Source organism: Papio anubis, chromosome 2 (genome assembly GCF_008728515.1).
Source record: "Papio anubis isolate 15944 chromosome 2, Panubis1.0, whole genome shotgun sequence".
NCBI classification, from domain to species: domain Eukaryota; kingdom Metazoa; phylum Chordata; class Mammalia; order Primates; family Cercopithecidae; genus Papio; species Papio anubis.
In genome coordinates, this window is record NC_044977.1 from 139469503 (window position 1) to 139486689 (window position 17187).

Here is a 17187-nt window from a genome sequence, read left to right on the forward strand (position 1 = left end):
CTCTGGTATTGAGTCTAAAAGGATGAGTCGTAAGTTAAAAAACAAACAAACAAACAAACAAAACCAGGGTGGAAAAATTTTTGTGAAAAGACAAATTGTGTGAAGACAGGAATGTGAGACAGGGCGATGTGTTTTAAAAACTCCAGGGAGGTTGGACAGGAGAGTGTACACCTAAAGAATGGTTCAAGGCAGCCCTAGAGAAGTGAGCCAGGACAAAATTGTGTTTTATTTTACAATTCTAGTGAAGTTAAATGATGTTCTCATGCTTTCCTGGGACTCTAGAAGAAAACAAGATGTCCGTGTAACTGTACAATAATCATCATCAACCAGTGTTTTAAGTGATTAGTGAAAGCAATAATTTTTTAAAACATGAACAAATGAATACATGAAAGTTGTCATTGGCCATATTTTGCTAATCCTAAATTTACTGTCTTATCCTTCTATTTTCCCTTCTGAAGAGAAATAAAACAAAGTATTTTCAGGAGGAATAAAATCAAGTAGATAACATCACAAATTTTATAGCTTTACATAATTTAGGAATTAAAACAGCTACAATTTTTCACTTCAAATATAATGTTGAGTCTAAAGCCATAAAAATGGCAGACAGATCATAAGGCTTCTATGTCTATCTAACACTACTTTGAAAAACAGATTATCGATCACTTGTGAAAAAAAAATAAAGTGGATTAGTAGAGACCAAGCATATGCTTAGAGCAATCTGGACATTTACTAAGTACTTTTGAATCTCCAAAATATAATCTGAAAATATCATAATAGTAGCGAACACTTAATAAGGTTTTATCATGTGCTAGACCCTGTTTGCATGCTTTTTGTGTTTCACTTCATTTAAATATCTTAAAATTCATTTCAGCAAAGAATTTTAAGTAACCCAGTGTTACAGATGACACAGCTATAGCTTACAGTAACTTGTATTTGATTGCATAGCTAGTGATTCCTGAGGCCAGAATTCAATACACTAGCAGTCTGACTTCAAGCCCACTACCTTAAAACCCCTCCTATAAGTGTTTACACATAAAAAGGTGTTTAAAAAATTGTTATACCATGTATTTACAAGTGAAATACGTCAGGATTTGACAAATATACTCCAACTGTGAAATTACACCTTTAATAAAACTTGAAAACTTACCACTTATAGAATAGCAATCACAAAACAAACACTAACATAAAACATGTTTTCTAAATGAGAGGCATAGACAACATTTAGTTAACTTTTGCTCACAGTTATTTTGCTAAGAACCAGAAAATACAATCCAACTATTCTAATCAAGGGATTTGTTTGTGCCTACAGTATGGATCAGACAAAAGATAATGACATAATCAAATCTCATTTGTTTGATATAAATAGTGGTATAAACCATAGCATTTAACAAGTATTTGCCTTGCAAATTTTTGTCTTTTCATATTTTTTTTCAGTTAAATGTTTCTACTTACTACAATGAATTATGGTTACAACTTTTATCTAGTTTTGGATATATTCACACCTGAACTCTAAGTTATGTTTTGTTATGCAGTAACTTTATTAACCAAAAACAGGAAACAAACAAACAAACAAAAAGTCTGATATATAATAATCTGCCTCATTCATTAGGAACTGAAGATTTGTTTTGGAAACAGCTTTTGAGGTTCACCTAGGTAGCTAATTAGTCATCAGCCTTGTACTATAACCGACAGGCAGGGCTATGAAACTTCTTCCCCTGAGGGCACTGACTTTGGGGGTTACTGAAATACATTAGAACACATGCATGGATAAAACATGTCCTCTGCCCTCATGAAATTCAATCGAGGTGGGTCTATAAGGCAAAGTTAAAATAAAATATTTTTAAAAAGAGTAAAGAAAGGAATGTGGACCCAAGGATGGAACCACCCAAATGACAAGGATGACCAAAGTGAAGGTAGTATTAGGGAATGGAATCAGGCTAAGCACCTTCATTTCTGTTTCTCAGGGAGTTTTTGGTTCATCCTCCATTCGAGGCCAACCTCTCTAACTCACGTTTTTAAAATCCCTTCTCAACTTCTCCAATATTTCCCTATTTTAGCGACCTGTCATTCATTCTTTCACTCTCCACTGACTGTTGCCCCTTCCCTTACTGAAAAAGACATGCTTCCACTATTCTGCAGTGGAATAACCCTCACTGCTCTACAACAATCTCTTCTGTGCTGAATTCTTCAGCCGACTCCCACTTTTCTTCTTATTATTATTGAATTTCTTTATAGACTTGTCTACTTGTGTTGAGGCCTCATGCATTATCTCCCAATTTACTAGTGACGCATCTTCTTGGAATCTGGTTTACAATCTGAATTCTACCTCCCCTCTCCCAATTCTACTCATCTGCTTCAAAGATTACCAGTGTCCTTTTAACTGCCAGAGTGATCTTTTTCTCATTTCTCGTCTTCTCTGTAGAATAGCTAGTTACTTCCTGAATGTTTTTCTCTTTTGCCTTGGCAAAGCACCATCCTCATTTACCTGTTATGTATTAACCTATCCATTCTCTGACACTTTCTTTTGATTTTCCTCCTTTCTGACTGCTGGTTATAGAGAGATGCGCCAAGGTTTGTATTTAGATTCCTTCTTCTTACTGTACATTCTCTCTGGGTATTTTCTTCCTATCACAGCACTATCAGTTCTGAGTAAGTGGGTTTCAGATGTTTTTCCGTAAATTCAACCCTCCCAAACCAATTACATGTTCTCCCTAAAAAGAAAGAGAAAACATCAATTTTAACACCTATATTTCTTATCTTAGCAAAGGGCAATGCTCCAGGCCTAGTCATTCAAACTATAAATCTCAAGATTATTTTCTGCTAACCTTCCTACCTGCATGATGAGAAATAAATGATAAAACAGTAGCACTAAACTACACACACACACACACACACACACACACGCACATTTACTGTGCCCACTTTTTAACACTTTTTTGAAAGCAACACCTCAATTTTCCTGATATATCTTTGAGTGGGCTATGCAATTTTATTGTTTAAGATGGACTGCTATGAAAAAAAGGAACTAAATACTTTCTTGTTATTAGGATGACTAATAGATTAGTTAGAAATAATATCCAGTACTTCCAGTTGAGTGATCTCCTCTAGTAGCAAGAGTAAAAATTTTTTATAGTGCAACTCAGAAAAATCACACACTAGCATTTCAATAATCTGTTCAAATCTGTTCAAAGTCAGTTTCCATCTATTTTTCATTTTTTAATATGCCATGGATATAATGTTACATTCAGCTGTTCATTTAAAGATAAGAAATAAGTTTCCGGTTGTTCTATTCACTAAATAACGCCACTGATGTTTACAATTTTTTTTCAATATTGTTTATGTACTTTCTCAAACTATGAAACAAGACATTGTAGGTAACATACGTCAAAATCTAGCCCCATAAATCAGCACTAAGATAAATAAAGGCAATGCCTACAAGTAATTACACAGTAATCCCTAAAGAACTGTTATTCAAGTATTTCAAACATGTGCAATGTGCCTGTACATACATACTCTATTTAGCACAAGGGATACATTCTTAGGGAACGGGCCCCAGGAGAGGTCTTGATAGCCAGAACTTATGCTAACCTGATCTTGCTTCCCTGTCAGCCAAAGTTCTTCCCTTGTCTTCAAATTCCACCTCGGTTTATTTTTGTAACCATGCATTCTGTTCCCAGGAGATAGTAAGACTTACTATGCTTTCTGTAATGTCCTAAGACTTCCAACAAGCCCTAATCTCATATTTCACCTGCTTCCCCAACCTTTCTCTCAAGCACTTAAAAACCTTCTATGATCATGTCAAGTCCAGTGCCTTTTTCTACACCACTGACACTCAATACACTTTGGATATTGCTGTACTTGCTGCTGCCAGCTAAATGTTAAAAGTACAAAGTGCTCTGTCTTCCTTTAATAATCATTACTATCAAAATCAAATGAAAATGGAGCTAGAAAACACACTAAATTCTTCTAAACCGCTATAATTTTCTTAATCCACTTCTGTTTATTTTATTTAGGATGTGATTACATGGGCCAACGTTTATTTTTAGGATAGTACTAATTGCCCTTTTGCTTATGATTTGTGTTTTCTCATCTCCTGATTCCCAAAAGCTCTATAAATGCAGGGTAATTCAACCTACACAATAATAAATTACAATCAAAAGATTATGATTGTACTATAACAACTGCCTATTACCACAAGAGAAAATGAGGAATTTCACCAGGTTCTTTCAGTGAACTCTTTGTAGTACTTTAAAATAAGTATTGTTTTCTAAAAATAATAAACAGGAAGAATAACGTGTTACCTACTGAGTTTATCCATTTACTTGCTCACTTACTCACTCATTGATTTCCACTTGCATATACTCATTTATTCAGTAAATTCACATTGGTTTATCTACCTGTTTGAGCAACTAAAACTTTTTTGTTGATAGAGCAACTTCTATATTTTCTAGTATCTGTTAAAAATACATTTTTCTCCATAAGGGACAGATGCTTCTTTGTTTTTTGTTGCCTATCTTTCCTCCCATTGCATTCCTTTTCTCTTTTGGAAGGTATCTAACACTTTCAAGCAACAGAAATCATTCTCAAAACTGCAGACTAAATAGTAGATATCACCTTAATTTTTAAAATCTGACTCATCTTGGAGGAAAAGTCTGTATTCTTTTCACCCACCTCGTTGTTATTCTAAATAGATTAAAATTTACACTACCAATTATCCTTATAAAAACAATAATTACACTTTCAATTTTAATGTTCATGAGAGCAACATACAGTTGTGGGATTCATGAGGAGAATTCATAAAAACACTGACTTTCACAGTGTGTGTGTGTGTATATATATATAGTTTTTTTTTTTTTTTTGAGACGGAGTCTGGCTCTGTTGCCCAGGCTGGAGTGCTGTGGCACGATCTCGGCTCACTGCAAGCTCCACCTCCCGGGTTCACGCCATTCTCCTGCCTCAGCCTCCCGAGTAGCTGGGACTACAGGCGCCCGCCACCACGCCTGGCTAATTTTTTGTATTTTTAGTAGAGGCGGGGTCTCATCGTGTTAGCCAAGATGGTCTCAATCTCCTGACCTCATGATCCACCTGCCTTGGCCTCACAAAGCACTGGGATTACAGGCGTGAGCCACCGTGCCCGGCACAGTATATTTTTAAACATTCATTTATATTATTTTTCAGATAAATGAATTATCTCACAGAGATGAATATCAGTTTACAAAAAGTACTGTGCTGTGCATTATCTTTACTAGATTTGTTCCACCAAGGAGTCAAGATGGCGGTGGGTATGCTTCCGAGAAAACATGTCACACACAAAGTAACAATGTGATCAAATGGGGACCTGTCATAGGAAGCCAAATAACTGACTCCAAGTCCAGTGCTTTGTCCACTGTCTTCTTACATGATTTTCGGTCTTCTTTGTTGTAAAGCTCCTGACTTCCAATAAAAATGCCAAACACATTGAAAGCCTTCATTGTAAACTGACCTGACTCTACAAGGGTTGACATATTTGAATAGGCAGAAAATGGCCTATCTGAAGACTTAAAAAACATAAAACCTAAAATTTAAAATACATTTGATATGAAAACTATAACCTAAGTGACTAAAAGTATAATTTTAACTCAATTTGAGGTTCTATAAAAATATTTTTTTAAAATAAAGTGTCAATTAATGCTTTGAAAATAATCCATTTTTTCATGTACTTTTCAACTCATGGAAAATATTTTAAAATAATTTTAGTTCTATAATGAACATAAATCAAACTTTCCTCTGAGTTGAAATTTCCTTTTTAAAGGGAACTCTTCTCATGTAGCAATCTTACCACAGTATAGTTGGCTGTTTTTTGTTATATGAGTTTTTACTAAGTGTTTGTTTACAAATATGTCAGCATAGCTCCAAAATTATAATTACACTAAAAAGCATGAGTTCAATCTCTCAATCCTAAACTTTGAAAATACAATATAGATAATTTATTTACTTTTGTTTTTAAAAAATTTTTGTAGAGACAGGGTCTTACTATGTTGCCCAAGCTTGTCTCCACCTTCTGGACTCAAGTGATCCTCCCACTGCAGCCTCCCAAAGTGCTGAGATTAGAAGCGTGAGTCACCATGCCTGCCTTTTTTTTTTTTTTTTTTATTAAAATGATTTGAAACAATTTGGTAATGGAGACTGGGACACCGTCATTGTACCCACTGAGGTAACTGAGACATGAGAGCTTTCCAACCCAAAGTCAGAAATCACTGAAACAGCTTATGAAACCCTCACTATTTCAGTGTTTTACATTGAGAATGCTGTATTTTTCTCATGGGCAACAGATAACCTTCATTTTTTATGTAAATGATAATGGTGGCTTCATGTGGCCCAGGCAAACTTCAAAACAAAACTGCAGGACCACATTTTTCTAACCTGAAAATAGTCATATAAGGTACAAATAAGTAAAATTGGAATTAGATTATTCTAGGAAAAATATGTGGTTATCTCCTATCTAGTCAGAAATCAGATTTATTCTGTAAGATAATAACTTAATTCCCATAAAATAAACTCCTCTCAGAATAATGGGACAATATGGAAAAAATCAAGAAGAAAGAAAACTGCGTTTTTAAAAATAATGTACCTCATTTATGTGAAAGGTATGAATATTTGAGAATATAAATAAATGATGATTTAAACAGATGTTGGTAGAAATTTTTGACACTGTGACATTGAGATGCAGAATCTACTTTGAGTGGACAGAGTTGAGGATCATTTTCTGAGTTTTCCAAAACGGCACTATACTACCACAAACACTGCCCAAGGACATAACTTCACTTGCTTTTGTCTTAAGCTTAGCTGTCTCGCCTCATTCATCTTCAAGCTTTTGTACAGTTTGGACCCCATCCTGCCACATGAATCTGACCTCTGGCATTTGACATCTTGAGTAGGAAAAACTTCCACTGACTTATAGTTGTACCTTTTCCTAAGACTGTCAATTCCCATCAGTCCTACCTCATAAAATAGGAAGCTAAATAACCACTTCTGCTGGATACAAAACATAACACAAGAAGAACAGCAACAAACAAACAAAAATCCAGCCTATTCAACACTGTTCTAAGTGGTTTATTAACTTATTTGATCCTCAAAGCAATCCTATTATTCTATTATTAAAACTCATTAAATAAAGATTAGAAATCTGAAGCTTAGAAAGGTCAAGTAACCTACCCAAGGTAACACAACGAGTAAATGGCAGAACTAGGGTTTGAGCCCATGTTATCTGGCTCTAGGGCCAATGCTTTTAACCATAAAGCTAACCCAGTACTGTACCTTTGCAGTTCTACTTGGAAATGATGTGAAAATTAGTAGTTTCTGCAAATTATGTCTAATGTATTATCAATGTTTTACACATACACACACAGAGCAGTTTACACAGCTATCTCTCTAAATAAAAACAGTATTTTAAAAATATGTATTTGGTTTGTTCCATGTGTAATTTTTTAAATTGCAAGATGCTTTAAAAAATGCATATATCGGCGGGGCGCGGTGGCTCAAGCCTGTAATCCCAGCACTTTGGGAGGCCGAGACGCGCAGATCACGAGGTCAGGAGATCGAGACCATCCTGGCTAACCCGGTGAAACTCCGTCTCTACTAAAAAGTACAAAAAACCAGCCGGGCGAGGTGGCGGGCGCCTGTAGTCCCAGCTACTCGGGAGGCTGAGGCAGGAGAATGGCGTAAACCCGGGAGGCGGAGCTTGTAGTGAGCCGAGATCTGGCCACTGCACTCCAGCCTGGGCGGCAGAGCGAGACTCCGTCTCAAAAAAAAAAAAAAGGCATATATCAAAATCCTATTTCCACATAGGAAATCAAAAATGGTGATGATTACCAAACACCACTCACTTTATTTATAACATTTTCCCTTTTGGTGTTGACACTTTTATTTCTGATGACAAAAGTCTCCTCAGGGAGAAAGCCCACTGATTTTATTTGAGCCATTCCATCTTATGCTTTTAAAGGGGTAAAATAAAGCAGATTAAACTGCCAAGGACACATCCGGGATAAGGGCAGGGAAAAGAAAAGCGGTACTCAAGGTATCTAAGTTATTTCATGTGTAAACGGTTTTACGGTGAGTTTAACTTTTGGTAGTTAATACATACTGCTTCAATAGTATCCCAAACGTACTACCTAATTAAAACTCCCATAGTGAATTGCCAAAATAAATTAAAAACAGGCATTAGGAAATTAGGGAAAAAAAGAAAGTACTCCCAAGGTAAGTGAAGTAAAACAATGTTTTCATGCCCAAATGGTATGCTATACCTAGATAAAATTCAGGCATACATAGCCTCGAAAGCGAAGAAGTAAGAGAATTAATAGAGAATTAATGCCATGTAATTTGTACTCTAGTATGACTCTTTTACAGTAAAAGCAAAAGCATGGGTGTCTGTATGCCTTTGTGTGCCTTTCCATCTGTGTGTACATCTGTGTATACGGAGAGCGGGAAGAGAAGAACAGCAAAAGCAGCCACTCTACAGGCACATCTGAAAATAAAAAGCACAAATGGACTCCATATTCTACAAAATAAGGTACACGTGTAAGCGATAATTTCTCTCTACATTTAATATTTTACTCTCACAACAATGTATGTTTTTTAAAGCAAAAATGTTTAAATGGGTAATAGTAACTTAGTTCTTGATTTAAGAGACTGTTCTTGAGAAACCAGAAAGTTCCACACTGACAGGAGCACTGGTGTAATACATGGCCTTTTTCAAATTAAGAAGACACAAATGTTCACGGAAACACTTGGTTTGAGTTTTACTCTCAGTTTAAATTTTCTAAACAACTTTCCTTCAGGTGCCAGCGCACAATATCCAGGGTTTTAACACAAGGTACTAATGTGTCTGGCTTTTAACATACCACATGAAATCACTGCAATAACTGTTAGGACTACGTAAAATCACCTTTGTGGCAACCACTCAACTCTGCTACATCTCCCATTAGTATGCATGGCATCCTGATTTATTTATCAGAGAAGGCACTGTTAGGGCTGAGAGGTAGTGTTATGGTCCGAAAAAAGTATGAGTTTGTGCTTTGTGGTTTCTTTTGTTGTCTTAATAGACCAAGCATAGTTACTTCTTTACTATGTTTTATGTTTTTTAACTTAGATTCTGACTGAAAGATGTTTTCACCATATTTCTGGGAAAAATATATCAAACAAGTAGTAACACATTATAGTTAAAAAACAAACCTCAAAGTTATACCAATCACCCCCCAAAAAATGTCATGTTTTATACTTCCACTGTTACTTCCCACATCATCCATGTAAGTTCTTAACGTTCATACAAATTATAATTTTATAATATAAACATAAAACCCTATTTTAATAATTTATTTATAAGGGAATATATCAATGACACATTTATAAATACATTTTTCCTCAAGTCTCTAGAAATTGAGTTTCTAGTACCAGAAATATTATTTTTCACTGTATGAAAAAGTTAATATAAATGGATTCCAATGGCTTTCAATTCTTTAAATATGTCACCTGCTTACAACATCTTTTAAGCAATTAGGAATACTTTATTCCTACATTTATTGAATAGGCTACACTGACAGTTTCAGTTTACCGAGTTCCTAAACCCGTCATTACAAAGGTTATGCACCCTCAGCTCCATGGCACCCCCCGCTCCCCCAACCCCAGGACATCCTATGCTTTCTGCACTGCAGACTCATTTTCTAATCCCTTTGATGGCATGGAATCCTTAAACAAGATTTTCTGTACCATTTCTGGATCTTATGCTCTTACTTAATTGTCAAATATGCATTGGGTGCCCACTATTTCCCAGACACTGTTCTAGAGTTGCAAATAAATATGATGATACACATTCTCATCCTCAAGAAGTTCAGAACTAGTAAAGGAGGCCAGACACTTGAGTTCCAAGAATTCAAGAAGTCCCTGCTGTGACTAGCATTCAAGGTTAAACCCTGGCATTCAACGCAGTCCAGGCAACTCTCTCTCTTTTCAGGACTGGAGTCCCAACTGTTGGTTTGGGTTCTGCTTCAAAAGAGAAAGAACACAAGATTGATAATCCCATCATCTGCTTAACAGGGATTATTTTCACCATCTGGTGTTCCAATGCTAGTCAGTGACATCAAGCCAAGAGTGAGAAAATTTGCCCACATCTCTGAAGGTACAACCACTCCATATTTGGGTCAGTCCTGATCTCTGATGCCTTCTTCCCCTTTCTCCACTGACCTTTCACAGAGGTTAAATGGATTTGACAGGAAAAGCATATAGACTGTTCAAAAATGGAAGATCTACTAAGATTCTATCCATCTCTAAGACTTTATTTACATGTTTATGATTTCATTAAGTATGCATCCCAATTTTGTGAATATATTTTTAAAGAAACATTAATATCTCTATCAATTGCTAAAAGCTAACAGTTATTGCAGCTCTTTAATTGTATTAATATTTATTATCCATGATAATGCAATTGATACTGTTTTTAGTTTAATATGTGTAGTTAACGAATCTTAGAGGGGTTAACTTGCCTACTGTCACACACTGGAAGCCTCAATTTGAAAGTTTGCCCTAAACCACTAAACTATGCTACATATCCCTTCAGCATACATGACATCCTTATTTACTCATCATAAAAGGTATGGTTAGAGTTGACAGGTAGTGTTACAAACCAGAAAGAGCATGAGTTTTGCTTTATAGGCCCTATTTGTGGAAAGTGTGTGTGTGTGTGTGTGTGTGTGTGTGTGCGCGCGCGCGCATGCGTGTTTTAGTTTTGTTTAGTTTTCCAGTAAGACAAAGTTGGGCCTGAATTCTGACTCAATCTTTTTCTAGTTGTGTGACCCTGGGAACATTACATAATAACATAAACAATTTATTGGCTATTTTGTATATGCTAGCCATTGTGCTAAGTGCTTGGCATACTCTGTCTCATAAAATTAAACCTTCATAAAAACCCTGAGAAGGAGATAATATTATTCATATTTTAGACAGGGTGGGATTATCGCTGAGAGAGGATAGGTCAATTAGCCAGCCAGTGAATGGCAACCCAAAATTGAGTTGGGAAGAGGTGCAGACAGAATCCTCTTGCTGGTACCAGCTATGAAAAGGGTTAGGACTGATTTGGGAACTGGCACTCACTGTCAGATTTACAACTAACAAGGACGTCTAAGGATGGATGGACTCTGGAGCCACACTTCCTGAGTTTGAATCCTGTGTCCAGCTGTGAGGCCTTGGGTTGGTTATTCAGTTTCTCTTGGTATCAGTTTCCTCATTTGTAAAGGTGAAATAATGCTAACTACCTCATGGTGTTTTCGTGAAGAACAAATAAAATAATCATTGTAATGGCACTGAAGGTAATAGGTAATCCATACATTACTAAATTAACTAAAGAGATCATTTTAATTTTGAATAATTCTGATTCAGTGATCTTTTCTTTCCACCTAAAAATAATAAACAGGAATATTTTGTTTTTGAAGTGAAAAACTCCCTTAAAGTATCAAAAACGTCACTATCTGAGCTCATCCCTATATTTGTCATGTCTTTAAGGTGCTCGGTATATACCTTATTTTTAAATTTATTTTCTACATGGATATGTAGAAAATATGTATGTATGGATATGCCTAATGAGGCTGAGAAATTTATTACAACAAAAGAAATAATTATATCATAAAAGGCTTATATTTGACATACTCAATCCCAATTATAATATTCTCCTCATTGCCTACTGGTATGGACAGCTCCCATGCTCTCCAAGAACAGAATAGAATAGAAGGGAGAGAGGAAAAACGGGAATTGAGCAGTACTAGTCTTATGAAGAGAGTGATGGCAGAAATTCCCACAGAAAATACGATTGGGACTGAGACCTTATTTTGAGAATTAACACTCACTTCTAAGACTTTCAGTGATTAAGTACTTCATACTCTTTGTGAAATAGTGTTCTAAATTCCCACTCCAAAAGTACTTAAACTATTTTTTTAAAATTGAACTTTCAAGAAAGAAAATTCTTAATTTACATTCTTACATTCATTTCATTTCTTGTCCCAAGGGAATTTAAGAGTTCTAGAAATAGAAAAGAAAAAATGCACTCTATAGACAAACTTGCAAATAATGCTAACTACTAGCTTGAGACTGTGCCACACATTTTTAAAAAAATTATAAACTCACTATAAATGTTAATAAAAGCATGAAAATTTTACTTTTCTGTTTTTACATATGAAAGAATTACCCATTTTAATGCACTTCAAAACATTTCATTTAGTTATACTTTGAATTCTAGAGGGAATAAACTTGAATGTTTTCATGTGTGAATAAAATGCTTTGTTAAACATCTTTTCATTTTAAAAAACAAGCATCCTACAGTTTGTATCCTCTCATCAATTCACCCAGACCTTCAGGAAAGTGGTATAGGTGCAGGCCTGCTGCAGTCTCCGGTCTGGAGAGAATTAGAAGAGAACAATTCAGAAGGACCCCCGCCCACAGGTGCCTTTTTACTGGCTTGGCTTTGTCTATGCAGCACGCTGCTTTAGGTGTGATCGGTGGCTATACAAAAGTAGGTTCTGTCCAGTCCCCTTCTGCTGGATTCTTCTTCTGTGAGTTAGCAGGCCTGGATGCTTCTCAGCTGTCACAGAATCCAAAGGAACATTTGAGTTTTCCCGTTTACATCTGGGATCTTGCTAGGCATTATGCGAATAAGATCCTATCACTCTGGAACATTTATGCTTGTGGGTTTAGTTGCAGGTGACTGCTGATAATTTCCAAACGTGGAAGTATGTATGGTGAACAGATCCTGTCAGTTGTAACTATGTCTTAGCTTGGACTCATAAAGAATTAAAAAGCTCCCGACCGCCACTATTTTTAATATATTCTGAGAAATAAGTGTAAAATTTCACATAGTCTGATATTTTACTTACATTAAAAAAAAAAAAAAAAAGGGAACTGAACTTGGCAGGAAAAAAACTCAGTCATCATCATTACAATCTTATAGAGGTGGCAAGTATACACCACAAGAGATTCCCATTGTTCAGTTTTTGCATGTTGATATTATCTCCTCTTTTTATTTTTGAGACAGGGTCTCACTCTATTGCCCAGGCTGGGGTGTAGTGGTGCTTGCAGCCTGGACCTCCTAGGCTCAAGCAATACTTCTGCCTGAGTCTTCTGAGTAACTAGGACTACAGGTGCCTGCCACCATGCCCAGTTTTTTGTTGTTGTTGTTGTTGTTCGTTTCTTTATTTTTGAAGAGACAGTGTCTTGCTATATTACCCAAGCTGGTCTTAAACTCCTGACCTCAAGCAATCCTCCCATCTAGACGTCCCAAACTGCTGAGACTACAGGGATGAGCAACCATGCCCGGCCGTATCTCCTCTTTCTGTATCTGTAGGTAAAATCTCAAGGTATAAAATAATAAATGTCAACACCGGGGAATCTGAAACCTCATGCCCTACTCAGAAGAAAAACACGAAAGAAAAAGCTCTTTGAGATTTAGGGTATCTGTTCTTCTGCTCATCTTACAGCACAGAGCTACTCTGAAATTAGGTTAAATGAAATATCAATAAAAATAAAGTTTCCTATAAATAAAAAGCATCCTCAATAAACACTATCAAAGATTGATATTTTTCATTTTCTTCAGCTATTAGTAAACATTTTCCTTCATTTTTAAAAATTAAGTTGCATTTTTGGTCATTTAAATTAAAGGGTTTCAATGTGGTAGTAAGCTAATAGTCTTAATTTCAACAAGGGGAAATCATTTAAGAAATTAAGTTAATATTGAAAAGAAAACAAAGGGGTGAAAAAAAGAAGACCTGAACTGACAATAAGGCCAACAATGATCTCATATTAGAAGAAGTGCCTTAATATCACTTCACAGATTACTGCCTGAAAATAGAGGCAGGGGGGAAAAAAAAAAAGGAAGGGGGCGCTAAATAACAGCTGCCACAAAACTCATAACAATGAAGAGGTGTTTCGTGTTGTTCACTTAAGATGCTGCTGATCTCTCTCCCCTGCCTGTCATACACATACACCCCACCACCTTTCCACAGGTATCCTTCATCCAGGTTATTTATATCCATATGTAGAGAATTTTTTTTCAAAAAGTTTTCTTAATTTTAATTGTTTTCCCTTTAAAATCTAAAAATAAAGCCTTACCAGAAATCACTGTATTTAGAATACTAAGCAGTAACTTTTGACAAAGGATAATAATGCATCCCTAGCACTACCAACTAAAATCTGAACTGCTCTTTTAATTCCTTTTGAATTAATTATGGATTTAGGAATTTCAGCTTGAAGAACTTGAAGATATATTCATTTAACGTTTTTGGTTTTAAATATTAACACAGAGGTAAATAAAACATCAGTATTTGAAAAAATAATTTCTATTTTATCTTTAACCATTTTAATTCTCAACAAGATTTCTCTTACTAGATATACAATGAAGATTGTGAAAGAGAAAAAGTGCTTCACAGTGTCCAAAAAAAAAAAAAATGCAATATTTAAAAATCTGTTCCATGCCGGATTTAATATAAACAAAACTAACGTGAATCTCACACAAAATTCCTATAAGAGTTTTCAATGAGTAGTTCCCTAATCTAAGACTCATATTTTGGTTCTATCAAACACAGAGTTCCCCAAGGACATTCTTTAACTACTAGCTTACATTAAATACATAGCTACAGGGTTTTGTTTTGTTTTTAGCTTCTAGAACAGCTTCCTAGAGAAATCAGAATCTTACCTTTACATATCTTCTGGAGAGGTTTCTTGGTGCTTTGAAAACTCCTGAGGTCTATGTCAAACGGCCATTCTCTTCCTCCCAGAGTCTTAGGGGCTTGGAGAAATCCCAACACCTGCTGCTACCACTGAGTGTCCAGGCTAGGAAAGTTTCAGGGTTTTGACAGCAGGATCACTGAGCCACAGCCAAAGCTTGGGAAGCCTTAACAACTGAAAGCAAGTGTAGAGGGCAACATGGTACCCAGCACGGTGCTCAGCTGTAGCAGCAGGGGGAGGAATGTTCCCCGCTCTCACAAAGGTTTAGAGGCAGCCATCACAGAACCCAAGGTTCTGTCAATGGACAGGGCTGACGAAGTGGAGACATGACCACGCAGCACAAGACCCTGGGAGAAGAGGAACAACTGGCACAGAGCTCAGGTAGTGCTTGAAAAGAATCACCAAGATTCCCGCCAGAACACAAGAAGCAATGGAGAAATGCAACAAAATACATGGAGATAGGCCATTCTAGCATCCCATACATAAGCCAAAACACGGAGGAGGTGGGTATGGAGATTTAGTTCTAAAAAGAAAAGTAAGGAATACATATTATAGCATGCCTGTGGCATTTATGGTTAAAAATCTAATAAGTGACATAAAATTCTTATATCTTGTCTTCACAATATTTAATCTACAAATACAAAAAAAAAAAATCAGGGTGCTGATCCACAAGGCAGCAGAAATTAAAAGGCAACATTATTGGGAATTAGGGGAGAAAATGGAAAGACAGAGAGAAGGTTAAACAACTGATTATTTAAATTGATAAATAATTAAACTTGTTTTTAGTAAATACAATACACATTTTATCAAACTCATCACTTTCTATTATGATCAGATGAGGCAGACTGAAGAAATTCAATGAGATAAGAGAAGAATACAAAGAAGAGGCAAGTAGATAAGCAGTGCAGAGATGAGAAGAGCAAAAGATGGAAAAAGAAAAAGGATAAAGAGGAAGGACAGAAAATATAACTAATTTAGTTGGTGTTTCTTTTTTTTTTTTTTTTTTTTGGATGGAATCTCACTCTGTCGCCCAGGCTGGAGTGCAGTGGTGCAATCTCGGCGCACTGCAACCTCCACCTCCCGTGTTTGAGCAATTCTTCTGGCTCAGCCTCCCAAGTAGCTGGGACTACAGGCATGCAACACTACACCTATCTAATTTTTGTATTTTTAGTACAGACAGGCTTTCACCATGCTGGCCAGGCTGGTCTCGAACTCCTCACCTCAAGTGACCCGCCCGCCTTGGCCTCCCAAAGTGCTGAGATTACAGGCGTAAGCCACCATGCTTGGCCGACTAATTTAGTTTTGATGCATTGTCAGATAGACTACTCACTGTCTAAGATTCTCCTGAATCTCTGCTTCATAATGTTATGCTTTTCAAGGAGATGCTAATAGCTTGTTAACCACCATTCACAGCTCTTCAACTACTCACAAGCCTTGGAGAACTCTTTAGGAGCCCAAAAAACACCTACAAAAGAGTGTTACTAAGACAATTTTGCTTTGATAAGCTGGATAAAATCAAGTCAGAGGTTCAGTATAAACTCTGACAGGACTTTAATAATTCCTAATATGTATGAAATGAAAATGAAAATGGTCACGATCATTTAGGAACTCTCATTTTTTCTAGACTCAAAGTAAATTAACCATGGACTTTATACTTGTAATTAATAAGAAAAGCTATTGCCTAAAAGCAGTTATGTGTGTGTAATTCTTGACTTCAGGTATCTAATTTCTTCTATTCCAAGGTATTTAGTTCTAAGGTAACTAAAATAGTAATAGTAGTCCATTTAACTTTGAGAAAAATGGTTCAAACTATCCTGTGTTGGGAAAAACTGATTTCTCCCCTCACCTGCAAAATATATATTCTAAGTGACACACGAAATAAAAGCTACTCTTGCTTGTGCAAGGTTTACTTATGTCTGATAAGTCACTAAGAGTTAGACATTGTTATAAAATGAAGTAACTCCCACCTTACGACATGTTAAGTACCGCCTAAGCAGTTAGTATTTTAAATTTGAGGGAGCTGGGATTTTATAAGAAAATGAGGAATCTAAATTTTCCTTTAAAAATACTTTTTCATCTTATAGACAGTGCCTAAGTTTAGATTTTGGCTTAAACTAAACTTAATTTTTAAAAAATATAATCATGTCAATGTGATAGGTGTGAATACAGAAAGATAGTGTAAGCCTCTATGGCAGAATCCAAATGGAGGCGGACCGTTTTTTAAAGGTAATAATTTGTCTTTAAATAAAAAATTTAAAATCAATTGCAGTTTGTATGCTGCACCTATGTTCTTAATCCCATTCGTGAAAACCAGTTTTTAACAATCTAAACAACAAAAATGAAACAAATCCCTCAAAAAGTAGAAGAGAAGACAAATAAACATTGTCCATCAGAAACTGTAGCAGGATTATTCATTTATGAAGCTCTTTAGATTACATTTTTAAT

General features: G+C 35.9%; 1 protein-coding gene across 28 annotated transcripts in view; it reads right to left on the reverse strand.

Moving 5' to 3' along the window:
- MBNL1 (muscleblind like splicing regulator 1) overlaps window positions 1–17187 on the reverse strand; it is a 220110-nt gene that overhangs the window by 112740 nt on the left and 90183 nt on the right. For 2 of the 28 annotated variants that reach the window (XM_031663670.1, XM_031663671.1), the window contains one exon: window positions 14711–15265. The exons of the other annotated variants lie outside the window; for them this stretch is intronic. The gene's annotated coding sequence lies outside the window, so the exon portion shown is untranslated. The remainder of the gene's footprint in view (window positions 1–14710; window positions 15266–17187) is intronic. 28 annotated transcript variants of the gene reach the window in all.